Here is a 21,640-nt window from a genome sequence, read left to right as displayed (position 1 = left end):
GGCATGTATGGCTGCCAATGGAACTGGTTCTCTTGTATTTATTGATGATGTGACTGCTGACAAAAGCAGCAGGATGAATTCTGAAGTGTTTGGGGCAATATTATCTGCTCATATTCAGCAAAATGCTTCAGAACTCATTGGACGGCGCTTCACAGTGCAGATGGACAATGACCCGAAGCATACTGCGAAAGCAACCAAAGAGTTTTAAGGGAAAGAAGTGGAATGTTATGCAATGGCCAAGTCAATCACCTGACCTGAATCCGATTGAGCATGCATTTCACATGCCGAAGACAAAACTGAAGGGAAAATGCCCCAAGAAGAAGCAGGAACTGAAGACAGTTGCAGTAGAGGCCTGGCAGAGCATCACCAAGGATGAAACCCAGCGTCTGGTGATGACTATGCGTTCCAGACTTCAGGCTGTAATTGACTGCAAAGGATTTGCAACCAAATATTAAAAAGTGAAAGTTTGATGGATGATTGTTAATCTGTCCCATTACTTTTGGTCCCTTAAAAAGTGGGAGCCTGGGAGGCACATATACAAACTGTTGTAATTCCTACACCGTTCACCTGATTTGGATGTAAATACCCTCAAATTAAAGCTGAAAGTCTGCAGTTAAAGCACATCTTGTTTGTTTCATTTCAAATCCATTGTGGTGGTGTATAGAGCCAAAAAGATTAGAATTGTGTCGATGTCCCAATATTTATGGACCTGACTGTATGTGACTAAAAATAGAAGAAGTTTACTGTACCCTTTAAAATGTGCGAGAAGGAAGTCGTCCCCCCCCCCCCCCCCCATCTGCAATAAGGGATTCCTGCCTTCCTTAAAAACTTCTTAAAACTGTACTTTGATCTGTGCAGCTCAGCATACAACTCTGGCATCTGCCAGGATGAATGAAGTCCTGTGCGCAGGAGTCGCATCATCCCGATCAGAATGGCTTAAGATCCTGAACCCAGAAGAGGGCAGCGAAAAGAGGTCAGTGCCAGCAAGTGAGTTCACTCACGTTGCTGGAGCGAAGGGGCGTTTAGTTCCGCTTGAAAAGAGATTTCTGAGTGACAATAGCAAATCAGATCCATCCATTCTTTCCTTTTCCAGATCCAAGGATCGGAGGAGCAGCTAGAGTGCATGCACCGAAAACGCATCACCGCCCCCCTTGACGACACTTCTGGTGGCTTGCATTCTAGGCCGGTGTTTCGTCAGGATTAGGCGACCCGTCAGGTTTTGCAACGGAAGTGACGTTTGGTCGCCGCCATCTTGCTACACCCCAAACTCCTCCACAGTAAGGATACAGTGAGAAAGCGGCAAGCGGACATCTTGTTACACCCACCGGAGTCTTGCATTTCATACTTATGTTTTACCGTAAACGGAGCTTATATAGTAAAATTCAGTATTTTGAAATCCATCTGTGTGTTTTCATGTTGAATTTTCAAAGCAGCGGTGTTCTGTTAGATTAGCAAATCAGTGAGATCAGCAGACCTTGACGCTGCTTTTAAAATTCAACATCCAGATTGTCAGACGGATTTAAAAAAAAAAAAAAACAAACAGAATTTCACTATATAAGCTCTGTTTACTGTTAAAAATAATTGAAATCCAAGACTCCGGTGGGTGTAACAAGATGTCCGCTTGTCACCTTCTCAGTGTATCCTTACTGTGGAGGAGTGCAGGGTGTAGCAAGATGGTGTCGACGAAACGTCACACAATCTGTCGGGTCGCCTAATCTGACAAAACACCGGCTCCAGCAGCCAGGCGACCCTTCCTGTATCTCCATGCACTGCTCCATACTGCTGACCAGTAGCGAGACACATATGAGATTTCTACAGGAGACCATCCTGCAGGACGTCTTACAACTGAGAAGCTTGATTAGCTTTTATTTCCTGTAAGTGCTTTTAACCATTTGTCACATTAAAGCTTTATAGTGCTGCACTTAGAAGCGCCTTCTTTGCTTTTACATAATGTATATTCAGCTTAAAAGCTTGGTACACACAATGAGATGATCGGCTGTGTTTTTTCTTTGGGATGTGAATCTCCATAATCGAAAACGAATAGGTTACTAAAGTACGAAAATTCTCGTACATCAGAATAAAAATTCAGAAGTGATGTAATGTATTTGTATTTTCAGACCAAAACTGGATTGTACTGATTAAATGAAAAAAAAATAAAAAAAAAACAAAACCTAAGATCTGGTATCATACAAGAAAAACTTTCGTCCCTTCGGAAAATTTCGGATGATATCAGTGTACCAATGATCAGATTATCGAACGATCACGTCGAAAGCGGTATTTTTCGTACGATATTCTAATCTTGTGTACGGGGCTTTAGAAAAGAAAATGTGGAATCTGACTGGTGGCTATGAATAACGATGACTGAATCTGACAATTCCTCCTTAAAGCCGAGTTCCATCCACTTTTACAACTTGGTCTTAAAGAAAAGACTCCACCCTCTATTTTTGGATAACTTTTTTTTTTTTTCTCCTTTCCTAACTTTTCTGAAGTACATAAATGTACTTTCGTCCTAGATCAGCCATGGCGCAGTGCGTCATTTCCTCCTGCCCCCCCTCCTCCCGCCTTCTGGCACCTGTGTGTGTCAAATAAGACCATTCAGAAAGCGCAGTGCGACTCGCGCATGCGCAGTTGGACACCGGCTGTGAAGCCTGAAGGCTCCACTGCCGATTTCCCTTAGTTACAATGGCAGCGCCTGCACCTGATCCGATGGACAAAATTGGGCTCGTGGGTGCTGACATCGCTGGCTCCCTTGACAGGTAAATGTCCTCAACCACTTCAATACCAGGCACTTATACACCTTCCCGCCCAGACCATATTTCAGCTTTCAGCGCTGTTGCACTTTGAATGACAATTGCGCAGTCATACAACACTGTACTCAAACTAAATTTTTATCATTTTGTTCCCACAAATACAACTTTCTTTTGGTAGTATTTGATCACCTCTGGGATTTTTATTTTCTGCTAAACAAATAAAAAAAAAAAAAAAAAGTTGAAAAAAAAAACAAAACTTTGTAAATAAGTAAGTTTTCTCCTTCACTGACGGGCACTGATAAGGCAGCACTGATAGGCAGCACAGATGGGAACTGATAGGTGGCACAGATGTACTGTAATGTATGTCTCTGATGAATGCCAAACAATAATGCCTGCCAATCAGCGATGCCCATTGTGGGCAATGATTGGCATCCATTGTGTGCTAGGGTGGCATACCAGGTGGTGACATCCTGGGTGGTCCTAGTGGCGTCCCTGGTGGTCCAGTGTGGTCATCCTCGGGGGATGACCACACTGGCACACGCACCCCGCCGATCAGCTCTCCTCTACTCGCGTCTGGCAGACTCGAGTGAGGAAAAGACAATCAACGGCTCTTCCTGTTTACACTGATCAGCCGTGATTGGACACAGCTGATCACGTGGTAAAGAGTCTCCGTCAGACTCTTTACCTAGATCGGTGTTGTGGGGTGTCAGACTGACACTCCGCAACAACGATCGCTGCGTTGGGGTGCGCAGCGGCTCAATATCCTAAAGACGTCCTAAATATCCTAAAGACGTCATATGACGTCTGGTCAGGGTATTGAAACCACTTTGCCGCTGTCATTTTGCTATATGGCGGGCGGCAAGTGGTTAATAAAAGTCAGCAGCTACAGTATTTGTAGCTGCTGACTTAAAAAAAAAAAAAATAATATAAAAATAAAAATTTGCGGCTGGAACACTGCTTTACCCTACGTTCACACCTATGTGCTTTTTAGTGCGTTTTGCAGTTTGCAAAAACGCACTACAGTCCATGGTGTCCAATGGTACTAGTTCACAACTATGCATTTTGTGGCCGGTGTGTTTTTTGGAAAGGGTCGGGGGACTTTTTTTTTTCCCCAGATTTGCAGCAACCGATTTCAGGAGCTGCACCAGAAACGCAAGTGGTGCATTTGTGATGCGATTTTTTTATGCATTTTGCGGTTCTTATTTTACCACTGTATATTGCTGGTTGCTAAGCAGGTTGTCGGAAAGCCAGCCGCCACGTCCTTAGCAACTGATGAGTCATCAGCTGACGGAAAAAAAAAACAAAAACACACCGCACCCCGGCATGGGGTTCCCCCTCCCAGGTCCATACCAGGCCCTTTGGATCTAATATGGATTCGGAGGGGATCCCAATGCCAAAAAACACACAGCACAGAAGTACACAGTGACTAGAGGTAACTCAAGTTAACAATCTGAGTTGACAACTCCTCGGTGTACCAAGGCCCCCAAAACCCGGATTACTGGACCAGGCCCCATTCTGGATCTTAGGAATACCCCAAACCAATAATCCAATGCAGGGGGTCATTCTACTGGTGCAAGAGTGTGCAGAGCGCCACAATGGACATTTCATTCTCGGAAAGTGCTCAGGATTCAGGGGCTGCCGAGGTTTTAGGAGGCAATTTAAAATTACACCCCCCTCAGTACCTTAGGAAGCCAGCTGTTTCCTCCTACACTTTTGCACTCACTTCGCATTAGATGTATTCTTTTAAGGGCTTCACACCACAAAAACACACTCCAGATCCGTTCCTGCATGCGCGTTTTAAACACATTTTTTTGTGAGTTCCGGTGTGTTTTGGATGCATTTCCATACACTCCCCCCCCCCCTTCCGTTTTCTTTTTCAATGTACTGGGGTGCAGTGCGTTTTTGATGCGTTCCAGGAACAATGCAGTATATTCTACTTTTTTCTCTGGAAAGCCCTGAAACTGACCATTGCCTTTGGAAACCATATAACCTACTTTCCATGCATTTTTGTTGCAAAAAAAATAAATAAATAAATAACACTGGACTGCTTGTGGTGTGAACTGGCCCTAAGTGCAAGCGATGTAAGAACCTGAATTTGGTTAGACATCAGCCTCTTGTAATCCGCTGTACAGTTGATCTCAAAAGGGGAAAGGGAGAAACACCACCAGGAGACAATCAGAGGTAATGCAATGCAAGGAGCACGCCGACAGGAGGAGAGAGCAGAGCAAGAAAGAAATGAGCTCATCAGCTTGCCGCTTCTCCTTTCACAGGGCGGGGGTGGGGAGGAGACTTAAAGTGGGGTTCCAACCAAAAAAACAAAAATACCTCAAAAATTAAAAAAAATTGGATATTTTTTTTTTTTCACTTAGCTCTAAATGCCTGTTGCTAGGTGGTCCCTCGTAGTCTGCCTGTTCCTTTGCCTGGGCTGGTGACATCACTTCCCCCTCGGCACAGGAAGGGCTCGGCTCTGCTCCCTCCCTCCTGTCAATCATCTGGGACCCATTACAGGTCCCAGGTGATTGAGCGGCCAATCACGGCGCTCGGCGCCGCTTGTGCATGCGCAGTGGGTGCCAGGCTGTGAAGCCACAGCCCGGCGCCCACAGTTGAAATGCCGGCGCCGACGACCGGAGGGGGGGGGGGGGGGTGGGGGGACGAGCGGGGCTTTGATCCCCCGCATCGCTGGACCCAGGGACAGGTAAGTGTCCAATTAAAAGTCAGCAGCTGCAGTATTTGTAGCTGCTGACTTTTAATTTTTTTTTTTTTTTTTTTTGACGGCCCCCCTGGGTGGAACTCCTCTTTAAGTAAAACTGCGATACAAAAAAAAATAAATAAAATAAAATGGATCTGTCCTGCTGTGGGACAGAACTGTGTCAATCTCAGGACTGAAGGACTGGATTGGCAGAAATACAAAGTAATTCGGCTTTCGTACAGTGGTACCTTGGATTACGAGCATAATTTGTTCCAGGAGAATGCTTGTAATCCAAAGCACTCATATATCAAAGCGAGTTTCCCCATAGGAATCAATGGAAACTCAGATAATTTGTTCCACAGTGACTGTCATTGTATGCAGTACCGCATGAGGCCAGAGGTGGGGGGGGGGGGCGCCGGAGACACTCAGAGAGGCTTGGAGACACTCGGGAACGGAGCGTTTGAGTGCATCCGAGCGGCTCTGAGTGTCACCGGCGCCCCCCTACTTTTGACCAAGTGTGGTACTGCACACCCCATTAGCTTGAATCCTGCTCATTTTGCAACACAACACTCGCAAACCGAGTCAGGATTTTTAAAAAATAATCGCTCGTATTGCGAAATGCTTGTAAACCGCTTTACTCGCAATCCGAGTTATTACTGTATATGCATTGCATCTGTCATTGCATCAGCTGTATCTGATGTTCACATTTAAATGTTAATCTGCACAGTGAAGTTTATTGGTGTGAATGAGTAGTACAGCACCACGTCCTGTGCTATTAAAGCTCATTCACACCAACGTGTGGAGACTTGTGTTTTTCCCGCATCTGATTAACAGGTCCTTGCAAGGCCACGTACAACACAATGGTTTCCTATGTGCCCCATTCACAGCCCAACAGAGCAGAGGTGCCCAAAAATGCAGCATGTCTGGCTTGGCTACATCGGAGCTCACCAGATGTCTCCTCTGGGGAAATTTATAGAAATGAATGAAATGGTCACTTTATGACAATACAACAAAGTTAAAAAAAAAAAAAAATTTGGGAGAATTTTTTTTTTTTTTTTTTACTCACCTCTAAATGCCTGTTGCTAGGGGCTCCCTCGTAGTCTGCCTCCTTCGGCACCTGGGCTCCTGACCTCACTTCCCTCTGCACAGGAAGGGAGATCGCCTCTCCCCCCTCCCTCTTGTTAATCAGCTGGGACATGTGACCGGTCCCAGATGATTGCGGGGCCAGTGACGGCGCGGCTCGCACATGCGCAGTGGGTGCCCAGCTGTGAAGCCACAGCCAGGTGCCCACAGTTAAAATGGCGGCGCCGCCGAGCGGAGGGGGGGGGTGGGGGGAGAGAGCGGGGCTTCGATCCCTCACATCACTGGACCCAGGGACAGGTAAATTGTCCGATTAAAAGTCAGAAGCTGCAGTATTTGTAGCTGTTGACTTAATATTTTTTTTTTTTTTTAAATGGGAACCCCGCTTTAAAATAAATACATAAATAAAAATCTAAATTTAATTAAAAAACAAAAAAAAAAAAAAAGACTGATTTTTTTTTTTTTTTTTTAAATCACTTTTATCCACCCTGCTGGGGAGAAAAGAGCTAATCAGGGACCTCAAACTGGCGGCCCTCCAGCTGTTGCGGAACTACATGTCCCATCATGCCTCTGCCTGTGGGAGTCACGCTTATAATTGTCAGCCTTGCAATGCCTCATGGGACTTGTAGTTTCCCCAACAGCTGGAGGGCCACCAGTTTGAGACCCCCTGAGCTAGATGATACCGGTGGTCCTCCAGCATGGAAATGAGGCGGGGGCTCTATCCAACGTCATGCAGGTTCTAATGCACACTGTCAGAGGCTCACAGTGTGCACTGAAATCAGAATAAGAACATTTTATTACAGGAAAGGAGCCTGTGCGCAAGACTGAAGGTAAGCTGGAGTTCAACTGTAAGTGACTGGGTTTTGGTCCACTTTAAATAGTCCTTGTGCCTGGAGATTAGTTTTAATATTTTTTTTTTTTTTGTGACAGATGCACTTTATAGAATGTGGCCAAACTACAACAATAAACATAATCATACATCAAAAGGGCTTGTTCACTTTACCCACATTAGAGCTGAACTCTGGGATAAGCAAACAATGTCTAAATACAAGAGCCATGTATATTCTTACTGACCCCATACACACTATTAGATTTTCTGCAGATTTTTGTCTTCAGATTTACCGAAACCATATAATATGAGGTCAAACCTTAAGAGTTTCAATTTGTATGCAATCAGGCAGGCTCTTGCACTACATGGTTTTGGTAAATCTGAAGGCAAAAATCTGCAGAAAATCTAATAGTGTGTATGCGGCCTTAGTGTGATTTGTGTATGATCTGTGCAGTAATGAAGCTCATTTCCTGTAATAAAGACCACTTACTGTTGCTCTCTCCTTGTGTAGGGTGACTGGTCTTGTCTCCGCCCCCTCCTGTAGAGCCGGTGTCTTGTCGAATACAGTCCCCTATCCAGAAGTGTCCGCCCTGTACTGCGCAGTACGGAGGACAAACGAGACGCCGAAAGTCTCCGAAGTTCAACAGCTGATCGTCAGCTGTACACGGCGCCTGCGCATTTATTCTTACCCTATGTCCAGGATCATTCCCTACTATCCAAGTGGACATAGAGTTAGAATAAATAGTTGCTGAGCGCAGCGAGGCCGTGCCCGAAGCGTGGCGAGCGAAGCGAGCCCGCGAGGGGCCCTCTTACACAGCCATCGCTAACAGGTGCCCGAGCGCCGTGTACAGCTGATGGTCAGCTGATCAACTTCGGACATTTTCGGCATCTCCTGCTGCTCCGTACTGCGCAGGCGCTGCGCCTGCGCAGTACGGGGCGGACACTATCTGATAGGAGGACAGTATATGTCAGAACACCGGGATCTCCAAACTACGGCCCTCCAGCTGTTGTAGAACTACACTTCCCATGAGGCCTTGTAAAGCTCTGACATTCACAGACATGACTAGGCATGATGGGAATTGTAGTTCCTGAACACCTGGAGGGCCGTAGTACAGTGATGGCGTCACTACTACTTTTACAAAAGGTAATATTTGGGTTTGTTTGATGGCATCTGGTGGATTTATGTCATTTATAGCCATTGAGGAATATACACTAGATTACCAAAAGTATTGGGACGCCTGCCTTTACACACACATGAACTTTAATGGCATCCCAGTCTTAGTCCGTAGGGTTCAATACGGAGTTGGCCCACCCTTTGCAGCTATAACAGCTTCACTTCCTCTGGGAAGGCTGTCCACAAGGTTTAGGAGTGTGTCTATGGGAATGTTTGACCATTCTTCCAGAAGCACATTTGTGAGGTCAGGCACTGATGTTGGATGAGAAGGCCTGGCTCGCAGTCTCCACTCTAATTCATCCCAAAGGTGTTCTATCGGGTTGAGGTCAGGACTCTGTGCAGGCCAGTCAAGTTCCTCCACCCCAAAACTCACTCATCCATGTCTTTATGGACCTTGTTTTGTGCACTGGTGTGCAGTCATATTGGAACAGGAAGGGGCCATCCCCAAAAACTGTTCCTACAAAAAGGTGAGAGCATGAAATTGTCCAAAATGTCTTGGTATGCTGACGCCTTAAGTGGAACTAAGGGGCCAAGCCCAACCACTGAAAAACAACCCCACACCATAATCCCCTCCTCCACCAAATGATTTGGACCAGTACACAAAACAAGGTCCATAAAGACATGGATGAGCGACTTTGGGGTGGAGGAACTTGACTGGCCTGCACAGAGTCCTGACCTCAACCTGATAGAACACCTTTGGGATGAATTAGAGCGGAGACTGCGAGCCAGACCTTCTTGTCCACATCAGTGCCTGACCTCACAAATGGTCTGGAAGAATGGTCAAACATTCCCATAGACACACTCCTAAACCTTGTGGAAAGCCTTCTCAGAAGAGTTGAAGCTGTTATAGCTACAAAGGGCGGAGCCAACTCAATATTGAACCCTACGGACTAAGACTGGGATGCCATTAAAGGTCATGTGTGTGTAAAGGCAGGCGTCCCAATACTTTTGGTAGTATAGTGCATTTTAATGGCAGTTTTTGTACCTAGAGCTCAATTTTAATGAGGAGCCATTTCCAGTCATCCAGAAAAGCCACAACAGATCCAGCTGTACAGCAACGGGCAGAAGGAACTCTACAGATCTCTCCGTCTATGGGCAGCCAAACTGCACAACAGATTCAGTCATCCAATAACGTTTTTCAAAGCAGCTGTGCTGAAGTAAAGCCCTCATAAGGAATGGAAGCAGCAAAAACAGGAGATTACTATGTGATTCTTCAGTAGGTGCAGCAGGTCAGAACATGCCTACAACCAGGAGTGAAGAGGTGAGGGGGAGGAGGTGGTACACCGAATATTTTGGCCTAGATAATGTTCACAGACCTGAACGAGGTATGCGGGAGATCCACAACACCAGGCTGGGAACCCACGTCCAGCTAGCAGAGACCTCTGCAGAGAGTGTTAGCTCTTGTGCACAAAAATAAGCAGTTGGGAATTTGCATTATATATAAACAGCTTCTTGATGACATTACGCATAGACATAATATTAATATTGCAGATCTACAACTTCCAGCATGCTTATCTTTGGCAAGCTGGGACTCATTAAGACAGATATACGCATTCCGAGTGCAGAGAGCTATACAAAACGCGGTGAATAATTTGCCATTAACAATCTAATGATCAGGTACAGCCCAAGTCATTTGTTTTAAGCAAAGTAAACCCCCCAAAATATAATCTATTAGATTGTAAGCTCTTCTGAGCAGGGCCCTCTTAATCCACTTGTATTTTATTGTATTATACTGCAACTGTATTGTCTCCCTTTTATATTGTAAAGTGCTGCATAAACTGTTGGCGCTATATAAATCCTGTATAATAATAATCTAAGAACTGATGAGCAGCACTATATGTGGAGCCTGCATTCGTGTGTCGTCGTCGTCGTCGTTCCCCCCCCCCCCCCTTCTTCAAAGAATGCAAGTTCACTTTTTTTTAGAAAAAAAAAAAAAAAAAAAAAAAAAAAAATTGATCATCACTCCCCATCCCCGTCCCTGCTGTACCTACCTCCATGGGTGATGAGCAGTCAGTGCCCACACAGCTGGTGCACCAGACCTGAGGACTTGAAATTAGGGTTGCACCGATACTAGTACCGGTACCAATACCGAGTATTTGCACAAGTATCGCTACTCCTGCAAATGCACCGATACTTTCAGGCTCAGATCTTTGAGCTGTCAGTGGGTCTCCCCTGTGTTAAAGCGGGGGTCCACCTAAACCGCCAAAAAAAAAAAAAAAAAAAATTAAAAGCCAGCAGCTACAAATACTGCAGCTGCTGACTTAATAAATGGCCACTTACCTGTCCCAGGGTCCAGCGATGTCGGCAGGCGACGCCGAGAACCCGCTCGGTTCTCGGCAGCTGCCGCCGCCATCCTAGGTGAGGGAATCAGGAAGTGAAGCGTTGCGGCTTCACTTCGCGGTTCCCTACTGCGCATGCGCGAGTCGCGCTGCGCATGTCAAGTGGTCCCCGCTCTCTCCTGGGAGCTGTGTGTTTCCCAGGAGACAACGCGGTGGGGACGGGAAGAGGCGTAGACTCCCATGGGAGTCTATGCCGGAAGTGGGTGCAATTACCTGTCTTAGACAGGTATCTGCACCCCCCTCCCCCCTGAAAGGTGCCAAATGTGACACCGGAGGGGGGGAGGGTTCCGAAAAGCGGAAGTTCCATTTTTGTGTGGAACTCCGCTTTAAAGAAGTTCGGTAATTGGAGCTGTAAAAAAAAAAAAAAAAAAAAAAAAAAGAAAAAAAGGAAACCGCAATGTTTATTAACAACATTGCTCAGCTGAAACACTAGAATAAAAAAGAAACATTGTTTCTTTTTGAATCTTTCTGCTTCTTCATCTGCAGAACAAAGGGATGAACAAATGTTCCTCTGTTTAACCCCTTATTAACCCTTAATTTACGCTAATCAGCCTTAGTTAACTCCCCATTCTCCTCCATTTAATTATTTTCCTGCTTTTTTTTTTCGTTCACGTCTATTTTATAAACAATTAAAACTTTTGTTTGCTTTGTTAGTAAATATTGTAAAACAAATATTTCAACATATATTTACACATTTCACATTGAAAAAGGCGCAAAATTAAAAAAACAAAAAAAAAAAAAAAAATCTATTTAGTTTGTAAATAACTTTTCAATGCTTTGTACCATTGCTGACAGTTGAAGTGAAAACAAAACAATGGCGGTAGGCATCGGTAATTGGTATCAGCGAGTTCTAAAAGAAAAAAAAAAAAAAAAAAGGTATCGGTGCATCGCTATTTGAAATCCAAGCTCTTCATCCCCTTCTTTCTGCAGGGCTTCTGGGAGGGATCAGGGTGCTTCCGATTGGCTGGCACATGACTCATTTGACCAACCAGAAGCGTTCTGATCAATCCTGGAAGCCATGCAGAAAGAAGGGGGACGAAGATTGGGGATTTCAAATGTCCAGACCGCTGCACAGGAGAGGACAACTCATCACCCACAGAGGTAAGTAGAGCATGGATCGGGAGGAGGGGGACAGTTCATCACCCACGGAGGTCAGTACAGCAGGGATGGGGGTGCACCTTAAGGGCGCTTGTAAATGTTTTTCCCCAGCAGGAAAACAGCAGCTTCAAAAACGTGCCCAAGCTACATTTTTTTGCAACGCATTTAGGGCCAATTCACACCACATGCAGTTCAGTGCGTTTTTGTTCTGCATCTCAAAAACGCATGGAAAGTAGGTTATATGGTTTCCAATGGCATAGTTCTCACCAGTGCAGTAAATTTCAAAAAAAGTCAAATAAAATAAAAAAGAAGAACATGCTGCATATTTCCTGGACCGGAACGCAGTAAAATGCATTGGAACGCATCAAAAAACGCACTGGACCCTAGTATAGTGAAAAAAAAAAAGCGGATCTGGAGTGCGTTTTTTGTGGTGTGAACCGGCCCAGGCACATTTAGATGCGTCAACAGCTTGGCCATTTTTTTCCCATTTCATTGGACAGAATATTCATTAATTCCTTGGGAAAAAAAAAAAACTCAGGTTCATTTAACCGTATTTAGGCACGTCAGGTATTTTTTGTGCCCAAACATTCCTTTCTTGAACACACCGGCGATGGAATTTTTTTTTTCGGCCTCTAAACGCATATGTGTGTATGGACACATAGTAGGTTAACATGGAGGAGTGTGTAAATGCAGAGAGAAGAGAAAAAAAAAAAAAAAAAAAAACACAAGTTGAAAGAACTGCAGCTCACCAGTCCTTAGCTTAGACATGGTGGCTGCATTCATTTTCTTTTTCCTTTATTTTAACCTGTTGATCCTGCCGTGAACTCACTTCCTGTTCTAGGGTGACAACCATACTAAACAGCATTGTCACCCATGGAAAAGGAGTGTTTTAGGACTACATTAACGCCTCTCTCTCACTCTCTCTTCTCCACAGGGGGTGTTTTGTAGTTCAGAGAGATAGCAGGGAACAGTGTTAACTGAGAACAACCCAAAAGGCAGAGCTCACAAGAAGGTATCTGTTCACAGAATTTCTTGCTGGATAAACAGCTGTTTTTTCTCCCCACTGGTTGAACAGATATAATAAAAAAAACACATTCAAATGTATATTTAACAACCAAAAAAAGAGAGCAAAAAGGGAAATGTATTGTTAGAATTTAATTTTCTAACAATAAATTTCCCTTTTCGCTATCTTTTGGTTGTTAAATATACATTTAACAACAAAAAAATAAATAAAAAAATAAAAAAAGAAGAATTTAATTTTCACCTGCATCCTTCCTGTCCTAGAGTGACAACGCTCACTCACTGCACTGTATCTAGGGAGGAGCCGTGTTGTCACCCTTCATCTCTGCCGATTTGAACTACAAAATTCTTCACCTCTCCATTTCATAGGGAGGAGGTGTTTTGTAGTTCTCAGGAGATAGCTGGGAAAGCTGGTAGCATTGTTGGGTGTATCAGTTTAGGGGACGGGAAATCAGGAAGGGTCACTGGTTCGAATCCCAACCATGACACTACCTGCTTGGAGTTTGCATGTTCTCCCTGTGCCTGCGTGGGTTTCCTCCGGGTACTCCGGTTTCCTCCCACACTCCAAAGACATGCTGGTAGGTTAATTGGATCCTGTCTAAATTGGCCCTAATATGTATGAATGGGAGTTAGGGACCTTAGATTGTAAGCCCCTTGAGGGTAGGGACTGATGTGAATGTACAATGTATATGTAAAGTGCTGCGTAAATTGACGGCGCTATATAAGTACCTGAAATAAATAAAATAAATAAATCATAAAGAAACTGAAATTCTAAAAACAGGTATTCCTCTGTACTTGCAGAAAGGCGAATGCAGTCACCACATCCAGACTGATAAACTGCAGTATAGAAAACGTTTGATGTTGGGATTTAGAGATAACATTTAAAAATTACAACAAGACGCACTTTACTGCTAGGAGGATATCACACTGCAACAGATGTTTACAAATGGGATCCTTTGTTGTGTTTGAAACATAAACGAGTTAAAAGTCAAGATAGTAGCGTGCAAATTGAATGAAGGAGCTGAGGGTGAGAGGGAATGAGAACAGAAGGACAATGGGGAAAAGTAGATAGAAAAAAAAAAAAAAAGGAAGGAGGAGATGGGAAAGAAAGGAAAGGGATGAAAAGGGAAGAAAAGAAGGGAAGGGCAGAAAAGGGAGGAAAAGAAGGGATGAAAAGGGCAGAAAAGGGAGCAAAAGAAGGGAAGGGCAGAAAAGGGAGGAAAAGAAGGGATGAAAAGGGCAGAAAAGGGAGCAAAAGAAGGGAAGGGCAGAAAAGGGAGCAAAAGAAGGGAAGAAAAGGGCAGAAAAGGGAGCAAAAGAAGGGAAGGGCAGAAAAGGGAGCAAAAGAAGGGAAGGGCAGAAAAGGGAGGAAAAGAAGGGAAAAAGAAAAAAAAAAAAAAAAAAAAAAAAAAGGGATGAAAGGGGAAGAAGAAGAAAAAAAAGGGAAGGGATAAAAAGAAGGGAAGAAATAAAAAGAAGGGAGGAAAAGAAGAGAAGGGAAGGGAAGAAAAAGGATGAAAAGGGAGCAAAAGAAGAAAAAAAAGGGGGGGGGGATGAAAAGGGAAAAAGAAAAGAAGGGAAGGGATAAAAAGGGAAAAAGAAAAGAAGGGCAGGGATAAAAAAAAAAGAAAAGAAGGGCAGGGATAAAAAGAAAAAGAAGAAGGGAGAAAAGGATGAAAAGGGAGCAAAAGAAGAAAAAAAAGGGGGGGATGAAAAGGGAAAAAGAAAAGAAGGGAAGGGATAAAAAGGGAAAAAGAAAAGAAGGGCAGGGATAAAAAAAAAGAAAAGAAGGGCAGGGATAAAAAAAAAGAAAAGAAGGGAAGGGATCAAAAAAAAAAGAAAAGAAGGGAAGGGATCAAAAAAAAAGAAAAGAAGGGAAGGGATCAAAAAAAAAGAAAAGAAGGGAAGGGATCAAAAAAAAAGAAAAGAAGGGAAGGGATCAAAAAAAAAAGAAAAGAAGGGAAGGGATCAAAAAAAAAAGAAAAGAAGGGAAGGGATCAAAAAAAAAAGAAAAGAAGGGAAGGGATCAAAAAAAAAGAAAAGAAGGGAAGGGATCAAAAAAAAAAGAAAAGAAGGGAAGGGATCAAAAAAAAAAGAAAAGAAGGGAAGGGATCAAAAAAAAAAGAAAAGAAGGGAAGGGATCAAAAAAAAAGAAAAGAAGGGAAGGGATCAAAAAAAAAGAAAAGAAGGGAAGGGATAAAAAAAAAAGAAAAGAAGGGAAGGGATAAAAAAAAAGAAAAGAAGGGAAGGGATCAAAAAAAAAAGAAAAGAAGGGAAGGGATCAAAAAAAAAGAAAAGAAGGGAAGGGATCAAAAAAAAAGAAAAGAAGGGAAGGGATCAAAAAAAAAAGAAAAGAAGGGAAGGGATCAAAAAAAAAAGAAAAGAAGGGAAGGGATCAAAAAAAAAGAAAAGAAGGGAAGGGATCAAAAAAAAAAGAAAAGAAGGGAAGGGATCAAAAAAAAAAGAAAAGAAGGGAAGGGATCAAAAAAAAGAAAAGAAGGGAAGGGATCAAAAAAAAAGAAAAGAAGGGAAGGGATAAAAAAAAAAGAAAAGAAGGGAAGGGATAAAAAAAAAGAAAAGAAGGGAAGGGATAAAAAAAAAAAGAAAAGAAGGGAAGGGATAAAAAAAAAAAAAAAAAGAAGGGAAGGGATAAAAAAAAAAAAAAAAAAAGAAGGGCGGGGATAAAAAAAAGAAAAGAAGGGCGGGGATAAAAAAAAGAAAAGAAGGGCAGGGATGAAAAGAAGGGCAGGGATGAAAAGAAGGGCAGGGATGAAAAGAAGGGCAGGGATGAAAAGAAGGGCAGGGATGGAAAAGAAGGGCAGGGACGAAAAGGGAAAGAAAACAGAAGGGAGTACATCTGGAATCTGATTTGCCATTAGAATCCTGAGATTGTGTCTGGAAGTCTTTCCTGTAACAAGTTGTGCAGTGTGATGGATACAGACATACCGGTATATACATTGTACACACACTATATACAGACATACCGGTATATACATTGTACACACACTATATACAGACATACCGGTATATACATTGTACACACACTATATACAGACATACCGGTATATACATTGTACACACACTATATATACATTGTATACAGACACATTCCTCTCCCGGGATGCTGTGTGCGGGTTTCCCCTCCTGTCAGTAGGGATCCTGTGTACAGGGTGTACAGGGAGGGATGTCGGGGGATCACAATGGGGATCTTGTGACACACAGAGCCGGGATGGGATCTGGTTGGTGGATGGGATCCGATCTCTCCCCACACACACATCTCTATGGACATACAGACCTCCAGGATGGATGATATAAAGGGGCCGTGTGATGAGAGGGGAGCTGATCATTCAGGTAATGATGATGAAGGCGGACACTGATCACTGTCCCCCCCCCTCCGGTGCTCACCTTGTCCGGTCCCACAATGGGGTGTCTCCTGGTGTCCTATTCCCCGGAGACCCCCCTCACACAGAGGGGGGGATGGCGGTGTTCGGGAGGTCCGTATCCCCCGGGTACCGGCTCACTTTCCCCGCGCAGCCCCCCCGATGCCCCGGGCCGAGAAGTTTGCCTTTCCTTGGATTGAGGTTCACGCCCGGCCGGCGGCTGCTCCCTCCTCCCCACAGTCTGCGCTGAGCCCTCCCCCCTGTAGGCGTGCATATACCAGTGCCCGCCCCCCGTGTCTGACTCAGCCCGGGAGACGCCTATGTGAGTGTCACTCACTGTCTAGTCCCTCCCCCTTAGGGCGTGTATGAGGCAGGGCCCGCCCCCGTGTATCTGGCTGAGATCGGGAGACGCCCATGTGTTGTCACTCATTGTCTGGGCCCGCCCCCGTCACGTGTACACACCCCCATAGATTGGGAGAGTCGGTGTGTGTAATGAGGGGATGAATGGAAATCCACACCAATCACCATTGTGTATTATAACACGGGCCTTGCATGCTGGTGCTGCTGATCTCCTATGTGCGCTCCACTGATGACTACAGATTTCCTGATGGTGACCACAGTGGATTCCTGCATACCATATATGGAAGTGTCCCATGTGACAGGGTGACAACGCTGGGGCACAATTCGGAGACAGGGACGGAGCGTTGTCACCCTCTAACAGGAAGTGGATGTTCATGGCAGGACCACCCAGGTTTATTTTTTGCCGACCGCCTCACTAAAGGTGGGGCATGTTTACATTAAATACCAGAGTTATTATGGCTGCCGCTAGATGCCATAACACCCCCCCCCATCTTTTTTTCATTAGGCTTCCCAATAAAAGTGATCCCAGTGGCGGATTCGCCACAAGATCACTTTTATAGGCGCCCACTCAGCTCTATGCCTATGCCCTTGGAGGACCAGAGCAAACTCTGATATCACTTTCCGGTTCTCGGGCATAAACAAAGGATTTTTTTTTTTTTCCCTTAAAGTGGAGTTCCACCCAAAAGTGGAGCTTTCGCTCATTTGTCTCCTCCCCCTCCAGGGCCACATTTGGCACCTTTCAGGTAGGGAGTGGATACCTGGTCTTTGACAGATATCCTGTCCCCACTTCCGGAAGTCCGGGCCGCGGCACATCACAGATCGCCTCCCTCCTCCTTCCCCCGCCGCCGGGCCAGTAGGAGAGCGCAGCGGTGCCTCGCGTATGCGCAGTAGGGTTCCCAGCGTAAAGTCGTAATGCTACACTGCCCGGTTCCCTTACCGGCAATGGCGGCAGCAGCACCCGACGGCTGATGGAAACATCGGCTGTGGTGCCGACATCGCTGGACTCCAGAACAGGTAAGTGTCAGATTATTAAAAGTCAGCAGCTGCAGTATGGCTTTTAATTTTTGCAGCGGTGGGCGGATCTTTAAAGAGGAGATCCAGCCCCCCCCCCAAATAAATTGCGCATGTGCGAATTGCAGTACTGTGCTTTGTGAATGGCAGGGGAAGGAGAAGAAGGGCCGCGGCAAGATCACCCGGAAGTGGGAGCGGGTACCTGTCAAAACCAGATACCTTTTCCCCCCTACCCCCGAAAGGTGCCAAATGTGGCACCGGAGGGGGGAGGAGGCTGATGAGCAGAGCTTCCCCTTTTGGGTGGAGCTCCGCTTTAAAGTCACTTTTTTCTTTTTGCTTTTATAGATAAAGAAGAGATCTGGGGTCTTTTTGACCCCAGATCCCTCAATAAAGAGGACCTGTCACGCTTATTTCTATTACAAGGGATGTAAGTTTATATTCTTGTAATAGGAATAAAAGTGAAAAAAATAAAAATATAGAGACAGTGTAGAAAATAAAAAGTAAAATAAATAAGAAAAAAAAATTTAAAGCGCCCCGTCCCTCCCGAGTTCGCATGCAGAAGCGATCGCATATGTTAAACGGTGTTCAAACCACGCACATGAGATATCGCCGTGAACGTTATAGTAAGAGCAATATTTCTAGCACTGGAACCCCTCTGTGACTCTAAACAGGTAACCTGTAAACATTTTTCAAGCGTCGCCTATGGAGATTTTTAACCACGGTAGTTTGTCGCCATTCCACAACTGTGGCAACTTTAAAGCGTGACATGTTAGGTATCTATTTACTCAGCGTAACATCATCATTTACAGTATGCAAACAAATTGGGGTAACTATTGTGTGTTTTTTTTTATCATTATTTATTCATTAACCACTTCAGCCCCGGAAGGATTTGCCCCCATAATGACCAGGCCATTTTTTGCGATACGGCACTGCGTCGCTTTAACTGACAATTGGTTCCCCTCCATCCCCCTGCATCCTCTGTCTGTCTTTTCTACATTCAGCACATTCGGAAGCATGGGATGTCAGTGTAGCCGCCATTGTTCCATACTCTGACACCCACCCCCCCATGTCATTCCTGATTCCTTTAAGGCCAAGGAAGCTGCTATCTTACCGTTTGTTTGATCTGCAGTTGCCATGGTGCTGCACTTGTGATCAGTTATGACTCCCGCCATTAGATGGCTTGACAGTTCATTTGAGGGCACAAGCAACTGATGGAAAATGTCCGATCGGAGCGTGTTGTCGGAAATTCCGACCGTGTGTGGGCTCCATCACACATTTTCCATCGGATTTTCCGACACACAAAGTTTGAGAGCAGGATATAAAATTTTCCGACAACAAAATCCGTTGTCGGAAATTCCGATCGTGTGTACACAAATCTGACGCACAAAGTGCCACGCATGCTCAGAATAAATAAAGAGATGAAAGCTATTGGCCACTGCCCCGTTTATAGTCCCGACGTACGTGTTTTACGTCACCGCATTTAGAACGATCGGATTTTCCGACAACTTTGTGTGACCGTGTGTATGCAAGACAAGTTTGAGCCAACATCCATTGGAAAAAATCCTAGGATTTTGTTGTCGAATGTCCGAACAAAGTCCGACCGTGTGTACGGGGCATAACTCTTTTGGCAAACAGTTAAAAATGTGATTTCTTTTTTTTTTTTTTTTCATGGACCCATAAAAAAAATTGCAAAAAAAAGTTGAGCTATAGCTAGATCGTCATGGCACACCACATCCGTAATGTGCAAAAGAGAAAGGAAAGAATAGAAATATAGGACTTTAATGGTTGCCATTCATAACCCCAAAATCAAAGAAATTAGTACCAAGATAGAAAAAAATACAAAGTGTTATTAACAACAATCAGTTAACAAAAATTATTCTATAAAACCATGTGCAAAATACACTATATTACCAAAAGTATTGGGACGCATGCCTTTACACGCACATGAACTTTAATGGCATCCCAGTCTAAAACCCCATACACACTATCAGATTTTCTGCTGATTTTTGTCTTCAGATTTACCAAAACCATGTAATATGAAGGTCAAACCTTAGGAGTTTCAATTTGTATGCAATCAGGCAGGCTCTTGCACTACATGGTTTTGGTAAATCTGAAGGCAAAAAAAATCATCAGAAAATCTGATAGTGTGTATGGGGGTTTTACTCCGTAGGGTACAATATTGAGTTGGCCCACCCTTTGCAGCTATAACAGCTTCAACTCTTCTGGGAAGGTTGTCCACAAGGTTTAGGCGTGTGTCTATGGGAATGTTTGACCATTCTTCCAGAAGCACATTTGTGAGGTCAGGCGCTGATGTGGACAAGAAGGCCTGGCTCACAGTCTCCGCTCTAATTCATCCCAAAGCTGTTCTATCGGGTTGAGGTCAGGACTCTGCGGGCCAGTCAAGTTCCTATACCCCAAACTCGCTCATCCATGTCTGTATGGACCTTGCTTTGTGCACTGGTGCGCAGTCATGTTGGAACAGAAAGGGGCCATCCCCAAACTGTTCTCACAAAGTTAGAAGCATGAAATTGTCCAAAATGTCTTGGTATGCTGACTCCTTAAGAGTTCTCTTCACTGGACCTAAGGGGCCAAGCCCAACCCCTGAAAAACAACCCCACACCATAATCCTCCCTCCACCAAATGAGTTGGACCAGTGGACAAAGCAAGATCCATAAAGACATGGATGAGCGAGTTTGGGGTGGAGGAACTTGTCTGGCCTGCACAGAGTCCTGACCTTAACCCAATAGCACACCTTTGGGATTAATTGGAGCGGAAACTGCGAGCCAGGCCTTCTCATCCAGCTTCACCTCTTCTGGGAAGGCTGTCCACAAGGTTTAGGAGTGTGTCTATGGGAATGTTTGACCATTCTTCCAGAAGTACATTTGTGAGGTCAGGCACTAATGTTGGATGCTCATTCATGTCTTTATGGACCTCGCTTTGTGCACTGGTCCAGATCATTTGGTGGAGGGGGGATTATGGCGTGGAGTTGTTTTTCAGGGGTTGGGCTTGGCCCCTTAGTTCCAGTGAAGGGAACTCTTAAGGTGTCAGCATACCAAGACATTTTGGACAATTTCATGCTCCCAACTTTGTGAGAACAGTTTGGGGATGACCCCTTTCTGTTCCAACATGACTGCACACCAGTGCACAAAGCAAGGTCCATAAAGACATGGATGAGAAAGTTTGGGGTATAGGGACTTGACTGGCCTGCACAAAGTCCTGACCTCAACCCAATAGAACACCTTTGGGATGAATTAGAGCGGAGACTGCGAGCCAGGCCTTCTCATTCAACGTCAGTGCCTGACCTCACAAATGTGCTTCTGGAAGAATGGTCAAACATTCCCATAGATACAATTCTAAACCTTGTGGACAGCCTTCCCAGAAGAGTTGAAGCTGTTATAGCTGCAAAGGGTGGGCCAACTAAATATTGAACCCTACGGACTAAGACTGGGATGCCATTAAAGTTCATGTGGGTGTAAAGGCAGGTGTCCCAATACTTTTGACAATGTAGTGTATGCACGACTGTAAATACTGCATTTTTCATCTAGATATAAAGCAAATGTCTGCATATACCGACATAAACTGACCTGAATATATCAGTCCTGTATACTTGTATTATATAAGATGATGATAACAGGAATCTTCCATCTGTAGAGATGAATATAGGAATCAGTTGATAATTGTCAATGAGGATCGCTACGTGTTTCACCAATAGGCTTCTTCAGGGATTCCTATTGGTACTAAAAGATTCTTTACAATTACTTTATGTTATTTTACATAATTGCAAAAACCAGACAAAAGAAATGTGTATAAATATTATAACAAATGCCGTGTGATCACATATATACATACAAAAAAACAGTGCCAGAGTAAACAGAATGCCTGGTTTGAGATGAGGGGGAGAGAGGGCATA

General features: G+C 44.4%; 2 protein-coding genes across 4 annotated transcripts in view; one reads left to right on the top strand and one right to left on the bottom strand.

The window, feature by feature from the left end:
• SRC (SRC proto-oncogene, non-receptor tyrosine kinase) overlaps positions 1-16,637 on the bottom strand; it is a 116,255-nt gene extending 99,618 nt beyond the window's left edge. For both annotated transcript variants that reach the window (XM_073606528.1, XM_073606529.1), the window contains exon 1: positions 16,385-16,637. The gene's annotated coding sequence lies outside the window, so the exon portion shown is untranslated. The remainder of the gene's footprint in view (positions 1-16,384) is intronic.
• Positions 15,985-21,640, top strand: part of GHRH (growth hormone releasing hormone) — a 99,148-nt gene continuing 93,492 nt past the window's right edge. The window contains exon 1 of one of the 2 annotated variants that reach the window (XM_073606530.1): positions 15,985-16,330. The gene's annotated coding sequence lies outside the window, so the exon portion shown is untranslated. The remainder of the gene's footprint in view (positions 16,331-21,640) is intronic. The other variant, XM_073606532.1, reaches the window with a different exon arrangement.

Source organism: Aquarana catesbeiana, linkage group LG12, assembly GCF_042186555.1.
Source record: "Aquarana catesbeiana isolate 2022-GZ linkage group LG12, ASM4218655v1, whole genome shotgun sequence".
Taxonomy (NCBI): domain Eukaryota; kingdom Metazoa; phylum Chordata; class Amphibia; order Anura; family Ranidae; genus Aquarana; species Aquarana catesbeiana.
The sequence above is the reverse complement of the archived record's forward strand: the minus strand, read 5'-3'. Positions and strand labels throughout refer to the sequence as shown.